The sequence below is a fragment of the Elgaria multicarinata genome, chromosome 13 (assembly GCF_023053635.1).
Source record: "Elgaria multicarinata webbii isolate HBS135686 ecotype San Diego chromosome 13, rElgMul1.1.pri, whole genome shotgun sequence".
Classification (NCBI taxonomy): Eukaryota; Metazoa; Chordata; class Lepidosauria; order Squamata; family Anguidae; genus Elgaria; species Elgaria multicarinata.
This window is the reverse complement of record NC_086183.1, coordinates 26,756,135-26,765,997: the sequence shown is the minus strand read 5'-3', so window position 1 is coordinate 26,765,997 and position 9,863 is coordinate 26,756,135. Positions and strand designations below refer to the sequence as shown.

Sequence of the window (9,863 nt, the reverse complement as noted above, 5' to 3'; positions counted from 1 at the left end):
AGTTGTTGTTTTAAAGGGGGCAAGGTATATTTTGAGACAGCAGCATTTATCAGGGTAGAATATGTTGCCAACTCCCCCCCCCTTTGCGCCTGTGCTTCTTGATCTGCAGACACGAGCAGATGGCAGGTTCTTCTGCCCATGCCGTGAAAAGCTTATGCTGCTGGTTTCTGTAGATCAGATCAAATGACTGTGAAAGACAGAAAAGCAGGCCGATCTGGATCTTTCTGGTCAGTTTGCAATCCTGTGGTAGAACCTCAGAATGTACTTTTACTGCACATGTGATCATGTAACCTTAAGAAGAAATCACAACCGAGGAAGTATTTCTGAGCACACAGAGAGCGCTTTTCCCTCATCCCTGTGCAACGCAGCCAGAGTATGTCAGAGATGAGAAGGCAGGTTACTAAATTATAGGGCATGCCACCTTCAGCCTGGCATGATTGGCATTCCTGTCATTAGGAAACTTAGCCATGGTGGGTGAGGCTAGGGCAGTACTCCCTTAACTCTGAAACTGCCTTATACAAAGTCAGAACACTGGTTCCTCTTCCCCAGGGCTAGACTGTCAGAGACAAGCTGAGGTCTCTGAGGCCATCGTCCTTTTAGCGTGCCAGCACTGTTATCTTCAGGTCCTTGAACTGCAGATGCCAGCAACTGAACTTGGACCCCTGTACGTGCAAAACACACCCACCGCTATAGAGCTCAATCCTCTCCCTGCAATAAACCTCACCAGTTGAATTTCTGCCTGTGTGTCAAGCAGTCGTTAAAGGAGCCCTGCCATTTTTTTTTAAGCAGATGCAACTCTCAGAGTGAGGGACAGCTGTGAACGAATGCTCTCTCTCTCTCTCTCTCTCTCTCTCTCTCTCTCTCTCTCTCTCTCTCTCTCTCTCTCTCTCTCTCGTGAGGATGTCATGAGGTGGAATTTTCCTGGTTTCACTATTTCAGAGAACTCAGGGCCGGCCACCACTGGTTCCCTTCATGCCGGTTTTCCCCCCTTCAGGCTCTGATGTCACAGGTTTTGTTTTTCCAAAGCTCGCAGGGTTGTAAAACTTGTTTGAACACCGGGAAGGCAGGAGGCAGCTGCTGCAAGCTGAGATTACGAGCCAAAGCAGCGAGACAAGCACAGTCCAGGAGGTGGAAAGGGGTCGGGGTGGGGGGAATCCTCTCCAGTAGCCCGGGAACTTCAGGAAAGATCCTCCGCCAGGTGAGTGGCAGCTGTCTGTCACTGAGACGGTACGATTCAAAATAGCACGGGGGGGGGGGCGGCGGTGAAAGAAGCTGCTGTCGCTGGTGACATGGGCGGCAAATGACCCAGCGCGGGGGGAGGAGCGAGGGAGGGACACTCAGGAAACAAGGAAGGACGCAAGGACAACCTGGAAAAGGTATCCATCATCCCCAAGCTGCGATCTCAAAGGAGAGGACAGCGTCTGCTTGAACTGGGGGGCACCCTCAGGCTGAGCGGGTGCTTATGCGTTCTTTTCCACTGGGATTGATTTAAGACCCCACCCCAGAGACAAATCCCCCCTCCTCCCACACCAACCCCAAAGGAATTGGGAGACCTTCTTTTGGACCACCGCGCAGGAGGGACAAGGCCAGGAGGACATTGGAAAGTGAGTGTCAGAGGTGGTTGACCTTGGAGTCGGGGGAAAGTTTATGGGTTTTCCTGGATTCCATCCCCAGGGAGAGGAGGAAGTGGAGGGGGTGGTGGTGGCGGACATGCTCACAGCTGCCCTTCTCTTGAGCAACATTTCTCCATACTGGGGGGAATTTTGCCTGCTGCCTTACAGCCTTCTTAATGGACTGGGGTGGAGGAGAGGGGCAGGATGTATGGGCATTTCCCCTAGCATTTGAAACACCGGCTGTAGGGCGACTTGAAATGAAAACTGCACTGGAATGGATGGTGGGAAGCCAACATGTTCAGAGAAGCAAAACTTTCCGTCAGCAGAGGAGATTTAAGTGCAAAGTTGTGGGTCACTGTGTGGTCTGGAAGCACCATGGGGGTGATTCCAAAGGAATGTGCGGATGGTTAAGAGTGCTGGTTCTTTGGTGCTCAGGAAGGGCATATATATGGATTGTAGAAAGCAGTTGTTCTAAAACATGGGACTTTCCTGAACAGTTTGCATTTCCTGAAAATGTGAGGATCTGGCATGTGTGTGTATAAATTGGTGTGGGAAAAGGGGGCAGTTTGGGAAGGGTGAAAGATGGGGCAAGTGCAGGGAGCAAAGGTTACTGGTGTTGCATCATGAGGAAATGGGGTTGGAGATGAGCCAGGATAGAATCTTTCCTGCTTGTCTGTACCAACTAGGTCATTGTGGCCATAAGTCTGTGCTGCATTCTCTCTCTCTCTTGCTCAACTCAGTTGGAAAATAGCTGAGCAAAACAGTTTCTTCCACTGTTGATTTATAGGGTGCAGATAAGCTGGAAAGGGGTTCAGAGGAGGGCAACGAGGATGGTCAGGGGTCTGGAAACAAAACCCTGTGAGGAGAGACTGGAAGAACTGGGCATCTTTAGCCTGGAGAAGAGAAGGCTGAGGGGAGACGTGATAACACGCTTCAAGTACTTAAAAGGTTGTCACACAGAGGAGGGCCAGGATCTCTTCTTGATCATTCCAGAGTGCAGGACATGGAATAATGGGCTCAAGTAAGAGGAAGCCAGATTCTGGCTGAACGTCAGGAAAAAATTCCTGACTGTTAGAGCAGTATGACAAAGGAACCCATGACCTAGGGGAGTGGTGGGCTCTCCCACATGAGAGGCATTCAAGAGGCAGCTGGACAGCCATCTGTTAGGTATGCTTTAAGGTGGATTCCTGCATTGAGCAGGGGGTTGGACTCGATGGCCTTAGAGGCACCTTCCAACTCAACTATTCTATGATTCTGTGATTATCTAAACTGGACATAGGTGCAATGGCAGGGACATCTCTCCCATTGAACATCACGTGGACATCAACAGCCTGGCAGTACCCCCTTCCCCGGCTTAAGAGATTTCTTTCCAGCCCTGTCCTAAAACTCCACATCCTTAGCTCACAACAGCTCTGTGAGGTTGACTAAGCTGAGAGAAGGGTACTTGTCCAAGGTCACCCACTCTGTGGGTATTGTGACTGGCTGGGGATTTGAACCTGCATCTACCATGGTCAAAACACAGCATTTGTGATACCATATTGATGGGGAAGTCCAGGGCTGAGATGTTTAGTTGATTAAACAGTTACATCCAACAGTGTAAAAGGTGCCCCTGATTTAATCATGCGGCAGATTTAGCAACATATGTTAATTATTTTCCCTAAAATCTCTTTTAGGAAAAAAATTCTGCTGATATAAGCCATTCAGCAATAGAACAGACCACCTCAGAAGGTGGTAGACTCTCCTTCATCAGGGATACTATAGCAACCATCTTTCTGCATCAGCAGAGGGTTGGACTAGATAACCTTTGAGGTTCCTTCTAATATTTACAAATTTCTGGGAGGCAGGTGCCATTCTAGAAGAAGCTTTCCTCCTTCTCTCTCAGACACACGGAATGCCTCTTGTGATGTTTGTGTTGCAACATGTGTTTGCTTCACCTAAAAACAAAGAAACACTTTTAAATTCAGAAGACGTGTTTTAATTTATGTGCAAAATGCATGTAGATTTAATGGAATCCATTTATACAAGCCCTATGATTAACTGACCAAGATTTCTTTTATGGAGTGACAGCCCCGGGAAAAGGGGGCAGGGAGAGGCAGAGAGAGGGACAAAACAAACGCATACTTCTTGGCTGGATTGGCAGAGTAATTGGAATGGTGAGATGCAGTGGTGAGTTGCCTCCCTACAAATACAAGAAAACTTCTCCCAGGCATTTAACAGCATTTAACAACGCTAAGGTTTTTTTTTTAACGGACCCCAGAACTGTAGTTTTTAAATGGATACTGTTGTTTTTATGTTTTTGATGGTTTTAAATTTTGTATACTTTTTAATGTTCACTGTTTTTAACTTTTGTAAATCGTGCAGAGAGCTTCGGCTATGGGGCATAAATAAATAAATATAAAACTCTATGGGGGGCATTTCCGATTTCAATAGAGGGCAAAGGGCAAAATTGCTAACAAGGTTTAAAGACCTGCTTGTCAAGATTAAATGCGAGTGTGTGTGTGAGCCATGCATAAGTTAGGATTTCTTCTTTCTTTCTTTTAATATTAAGCTTACTATATTTTCTGAACTTCATATAGGATCTTGCTCCAGGAGCCTTCTTTGCGCAAAATTACTTTGAAATCTGACTGGGGCCTTCTCTGCTGTGGCATCTTAGAATCATAGAATAGTAGAGTTGGAAGGGGCCTATAAGGCCATTGAGTCCAACCCTCAGCTCAGTGCTGGGATCCACCTTAAAGCATCTCTGACAGATGGCTGTCCAAATGCATGTTGAATGCCTCTTCTTCTTTGTGGAGTTCTCTGTCTCAGGGAATATGCAAAGTTAGTTCCTTGGGGCATTTTTCTTTAATTCCACTAGGTCTTGAGAGGCCCAGTACCAGGTGTTTCCCGGTAGCACTCATACTCAGAATTGCCAAATTCTGAAGTGGATCCTGACAGCAATGTGAGTTTTCCAGACAGTTTGGATTTGGATTCCCACTCCCAAGAAAATGTTTGTATGTAAATTAGGCTAATTTGCATAAGGTCATTTGCATCAAAAAATGTAGGTTTTCATCAGATTTTCTTCAGACGCACTAGAGAGTGATCTAATTTAGCATCTATATTTTATTTGTATTTAAGAAACAACAAATTACCCTGTGTTGATACACCTCAAGTATTTGACCTGAAAGATTTGAGGGAGAAAATTAAAGCAAACTTAATGTGATTTAAGTGTTATACTGTATAGAAAGTTTTATTAAAATACTTGTAAAACTTTAAAGATAAGAGCACGTACTCCCCTTAAATTGTTTAAATTTGAGGAGGAGGGAACAGTTGTAATGAAAACTGTTGACACAAGTATTAATTTAGCAACCTAGTGAACTATGCATGATATGATGATTATCACTCCTCTATTTCAACATAATTCAGCTCTCTTCCACCTTCAGTTTCTCTGTCACTAGTTATTAGTTCCATTTCACTCTGAGACATACATGTATTTCAATGACATATACATATTCTCACATATTTGCAAGGCCTAATCACCTGAAAAACATTAATTACAACTTTGAAACTGCCAACTAGGCTGGCCATATGGAAAGGAGGACAGGGTTCCTGTATCTTTAACAGTTGAATAGGAAAGGGAATTTGAGCAGGTGTCATTTGTATGCATGCAGCACCTGGTGAAATTCCCTCTTCGTCATAACAGTTAAAGCTGCAGAGCTATACTAGAGTGACCAGATACAAAAGAGGGCAGGGCTCCTGCAGCTTTAACTGTTGTGATGAAGAGGGAATTCCACCAGGTGCTGCATGCATAGAAATGACATCTGCTCAAATTCCCTTTTCTGTTCAATTGTTAAAGATACAGGAGCCCTGTCCTCTTTTTCATATGGTCACCCTACTGCCGACCTTACCTAATATTGCATTTGCAGTGGGCATGCAGTCATTGTTACTAATGAACTTATGAAATGGACAATGAAATGAACTTATGAAATGGATATATCTACCGGATAACTAAAGCACTGGACAATTTTCGATGTCACATCGCTTGATCCTGGTCCTTTATCTTCGATCGCAACTTAATCTGCAGACATTAAGAGAAGATAAAGTTAGGAAAGCCCCTTGCTGGTTTCTGCAATTCAAGCTGCCTCAAAAGGAACAGGAACAAGCCAATCTGGTTTTTTTTCTGGTCAGTTTGCATCCCATGCTACCTATGCTGCTGACTCTATTGTTCTTAGTTTTTATTATGGTGTGTGTATGTGTGTGTGTATGAAAAGTGCCCTATTTATGATTTATTACTCTAAACTGCTGGGAGGAGACTTTGTCTGGAAAAGTGGAGTAAAAAAATGAAAAAGAGAAAAATAAGCAAATATCTCATTATCATAACTATGCTGATGCTATCAGCACAAGTTAAATAGTCCGCGCACACCCTTAAACAAAGGGATATATGCTTTTGGCATGCATACATTGTACATGGGCCCGATTTATTTATTTATTTATTTATTTATTTATTTATTTATTTAGAATATTTATATACCGCTCCCCATTGAAAAATTTCGGAGCGGTGTACAAGGTAAAATGAAAATAAAAACAGAATAAAACAGTTAAAACAAAATTTAAAAAGAAGGGGGAAACCCCCCCCCCCCACAGAAATCCAAGGCTGCATATTAAAGAAAGGCTTCTTGGAATAAGGATGTTAGCAGCAATTGTTTGGTCGGTAGCTAGAATCATAAGAGTTGGACGTAACCTCAAAGGTCATTTAGTCCAACCCCTGCCTACGCTGGAATCCACAACTACAGAATCTCTGATGGGTGGCAATCCAACCTCTTTTTAAAAAACAGTGAATCAGCCAATTATTTATGTATTTATTATTCACTACATTTATATTAGCATTCCCCACCCTCATCATGAACTCAAGGCCCCATATGTGGCATTGCCAAGGCAGACTCCCATCTAGATACTGACCAGGTTGAGATTTGCTTAGCTTCCACGGAGTGGCTGTATCACGTGCTTTCAAACTATGATACAAATTGGGCTCCTGCATTATTGTCACATGTGGTCTGACCCACTGGGGTCTGACAGAACTGTTACATCCTTATAGCCAAGAGAGGAAGGAGAAAGAAGACACATGCAACAAGGAAGAGTGTGTGGATAAATTAACAACTTGTTTATGTCCACGTCTTGTTTCCTGGGTCCTTCTTTCCTGATCCCTGCTGGATCAGGTCAATGGTCAATCTAGTCCAGCATCTTGTTCTCCACAGTGGCCAACTTGATTACTCTTCCTTTTTGTTGTTGTTGTTCTTGCATTTTTATACCACCCAATAGCCGAAGCTGTCCATCAACACTTAGCACCTGGGCAGAAGACTGAGCAGGCACATAATCACCTGGTCACATCTTCCCAGGTGTATTGTATTTCTGTTTAGATTTTAGTAATAATTTCTAATATAAACATATAAGTTAGCATGTGCAAATGTTATGCAAACCTGTGTCCCCTTTTGTCCTCTCTCTCTCTCTCTCTGTGTGTGTCTTGGTGACGCAGTTTCTTTTTTTCTATTTTGGCCATCTTAGCTGGGAACAAGGACTCCCGGATTCTGCTTTTTAAAGGTGATATCTGCCAAGTCTCATCTTCTTTTCTTTCTATTTCCTTCCATTTCCTCCCTCTGGAAAAACAAGATTTAATAAGGCAGGCCCCACCTTCTGCTGGGCGAGGTACCGAGTGAGAGATCTGACAGAAATGCTTACATAAAATACCTTTCTTATAATATAAAAGAAGCTGGCTAATATGTGTGAGTGGGGGTGGGGAGGTAAAGCAACTTGGGATATTTCTATGGACTCGCCAATGGAGGTTTAGTTCCCCGTGTGCATGCATTGCTGTTCCATTGCTGATGTAGAGCTGATAGGGCCCATAATGGCCTTGGAAACCAGCTGTAGAACAGGGTAAAAATGATATAGATAAACTAACAATGGGTTGGATCCAGGCCGTGTCAAATTTTCTGTAGACCAACCTTCCCTGGTATGATGTCTTCCAGTTGTTTTGGATTTCAACTCCCATCAGTCCCAGTGAGCATGGCCAATGGTCAGGAATGCTAGGAGTTGTAGTCATGTCTAACATAAGTTCCATTGATTTCAATAGGACTTCTCCAACCCAATGTCTTTTGAAAATCAATCTGGCTATGAGATGGAGCAAATTCCAGAACAGATTATGGACATATTCGCACATGGAATGGCAAACAGCTTTTAAGCCTATTTGTCTGGTCGCATGAATTAGATTCATATCGTTTTGATGGTGCACGAATCCATTTCTTCATTCCGCTGAGATGAAGGCCACACAGGAAGGCAGATTCATTGCCACATCCCAACTTTGTGCATTTTTAGTACATGCTGTCTGAAGCACATTTCTGGGCCTCCCATCTACTGCTATTGCTATAGAATTTTATCCCTTGGGATAGAGTTGTGAGGAAATAATGGTGAGATCCCCTTCCTGCACTAGCTAGAAGGAGCATAGATAGAGAGATCTTCAGAGTGGGAAAAGCCTTCATTTGTGAGTTGGAGGAATGGTAGTGTCCCGGATTACAATGTGAACTGTTTCGGAAGGCATGCGTAAAAACCCCTGCATTGTATTTGCTCTGGCTATACACAAACCTGATTCTGCCTCTTGGCTCTTCTCCGTCCATTTGTTGGCATCTTACCCAGTTCTATGGAAAACTTTGACCTTGCTGTTATTTCCGTTCAATGTGAAAACATCTCAAGTGGAGAGAAACAAGCCAGGGGGAGATAACGTGGGATGAGCATGGGGGCTGCTGAAGTGAATGATCTCAATGGACATTTAAAGAGACCGTCTCTCTTAGGATGAAGTTACTGCATGTGAAGCAACCTGGTGCCCTCCAGTTGTTTTGAACTATTGATTGAAGATGATATTCTGCCTTTCCGCCAATCGAATGGCAGCTAACAATAATAAAACCAAGTTTAAAATAATAATAAAAAACTTTGTTAAAACAACCATAAAAGCAAATAGATAAAACACAATGAAAAAAACGCAACAATAAAAGAAATTGAAACAGCAGCCAACTCGATAAAACCCACTTCAGCAAAAGACCAGTTTACAAAAGCCTGCTGGTGGAAGGACAACAATTCCCATAATCCCTTACCATTGGCCCTGCTGGCTGGGGCTGATGGGAGATTATAGTCCAAAATGTGGTCATCAGGTTGCTTACGTCTGGTTTAAGAACTAGAAAAGTATCGCTAGAAAGATGCCCCATCTGTTTCAATGAGACTTGTGCAAGAGAACTAAGAATTGGACCTGTGGTCCATGTTATTTAGAGGGGATGAGGTGCGGTTTGGACTTTCTGCCTCGGGCGGCAAAATATCTTAGGCCACGCTTGTCACTAGGGTAGCATGTACTGTGGCATTGATCTTAAACAAGTCAGGGGAAAATATACATGTTACTTTGGTCTTCAGTAGTGCAAATAGGGCTGCCAGCCGCCTGCCTGCCCCATAACCACTCAGAGTGGGTCAGGGGATTGGGGCAGCAGCAAGCAGGCCTAGCAACAGCTCCTAGGCCAGCTTGGGCATGCTGGGACCCACCAGAGCGGATGCTGGTAGCTGTAGCATCTTTTCTTTCTTCTTACATTTAAAAACAATTTATAGTCAGGGGCCAGCTGTGGATATATGTAGTGTACTGACGTGTTTTTTAAAAATTATTATTAATTATGCTTTTAAAAGAGATTATAGATTGTTTTTTCCCTTCCCCCAACAAAAGTAAATCTCAGGGCAGGAGAGGCAAACTCCATTTTATTCCTAGAGTCATGAGGGTGCCCTGATTGAAGTGAATATAAAATGTGAAACTGCCCATGTTGAAAGAGTATTTTTTCTTCTCCTTTTTGAAGTCAGGGTAAACAAACTGTTTAAATGTTTGTTTGTTCTAGCGTATCCGGGATGTAGAAGCAGTGTTAAACCATGGAACGGCCAGGGTGTGAGGACGTGAAGAATATTACTTGGGTGCTTCACCACTGAAGGAATACACACGGCTATCTAAAAGAGCCAGGGTGCGTGGGTGGGCGGGCATGCTGGCTGAGGAATGCTGGGAATTGTAGGACTTTTTTCTGTAGGGTGACCATATGAAAAGGAGGACAGGGCTCCTGTATCTTTAACAGTTGCATAGAAAAGGGAATTTCAGCAGGTGTCATTTGTATGCATATCACACCTGGTGAAATTCCCTCTTCATCACACCAGTTAAAGGTGCAGGAGCTATACTAGAGTGACCAGATTTAAAAGAGGGCA

At 43.7% G+C, this 9,863-nt stretch overlaps 1 protein-coding gene across 3 annotated transcripts in view; it reads left to right on the top strand.

The window, feature by feature from the left end:
- Positions 1 to 1,114: 1,114 nt before the first annotated feature.
- PHLDB3 (pleckstrin homology like domain family B member 3) overlaps positions 1,115 to 9,863 on the top strand; it is a 40,258-nt gene continuing 31,509 nt past the window's right edge. The window contains exon 1 of one of the 3 annotated variants that reach the window (XM_063140002.1): positions 1,115 to 1,198. The gene's annotated coding sequence lies outside the window, so the exon portion shown is untranslated. Of the gene's footprint in view, positions 1,199 to 1,457; positions 1,605 to 9,863 lie in introns of those variants that run through there. The other 2 variants (XM_063140003.1, XM_063140001.1) reach the window with 2 other exon arrangements.